The 794-nt window shown below is 40.1% G+C and overlaps 1 non-coding gene across 1 annotated transcript; it reads left to right on the top strand.

Moving 5' to 3' along the window:
- The first annotated feature begins 229 nt into the window (after window positions 1-229).
- On the top strand, window positions 230-393 carry LOC112313194 (U1 spliceosomal RNA). The gene has a single exon (XR_002975660.2). It is a non-coding gene; the product is annotated as a U1 spliceosomal RNA (small nuclear RNA).
- The last annotated feature ends 401 nt before the right edge of the window (window positions 394-794 follow it).

Raw genomic sequence — 794 nt, 5'->3', positions numbered from 1 at the left:
GATAAATACTACAAGCCAGAAAGAAATGACAAGAAATATTTCAAGTAATGAAAAACAAAAGCTTGAAACCAAGACTACTCTATCCAGTAAAGATCTCATTTAAGTGAAAGCAAAATAGGGAGTCTCCCAAACAAACAAAACAAAACAAAACAAAAAGGTGAAAAAAATACATCAACAAACCAGCATTTCTAGAGATGCTAAAAGGACTGCTTTAAGAAGATGAAGAAAGATACTTACCTGGCAGGGGAGGTACCATGATCAAGAAAGTGGTTTTCCCAGGGTGAGGTTCACCCACTGTACTCCAGGTGTGCTGACCCCTGCGATTTCCCCAAATGTGGGAAACTAGGCTGCATAATTTGTGGTAGTGGGGGACTGTGTTCGTGCTCTCCCCTGATAACTTGTGTTGCAAGAGTAGTTGTCTTTCCTGGTTGATGTGGCTTAATAGATTTGAGTGCCAGCCTGCAAACCAAAGGGTCTCCAGTTCAATTCTTAGTAAGGGGACATGCCTGGGTTACAGGCCAGGCCCCCAGTAGAGGGTGCATGAGAGGCAACCACATATTGATGTTTCTCTCCCTCTCTTTCTTCCCTCCCCTTCTAAAAATAGATTAAAAAGAAGATGAAGAAAGAGAGAGAGAGAGAGAGAGCAAGCAAGAAAGAGAGGAACAGAGATACAAAGGGAAAAAATGTCAATGAATAAGTACATATCAATAATAACCTTAAATTTAAATGGATTAAGTGCTCCAATCAAGAGACATAGAGTAGATAAATGGATGAGAAAACATGACTGCATATAT

This window comes from Desmodus rotundus, chromosome 2 (assembly GCF_022682495.2).
Source record: "Desmodus rotundus isolate HL8 chromosome 2, HLdesRot8A.1, whole genome shotgun sequence".
NCBI lineage: Eukaryota > Metazoa > Chordata > Mammalia > Chiroptera > Phyllostomidae > Desmodus > Desmodus rotundus.
Note: the sequence above shows the minus strand (reverse complement) of the source record. Positions and strands in the feature narration are given on the sequence as shown.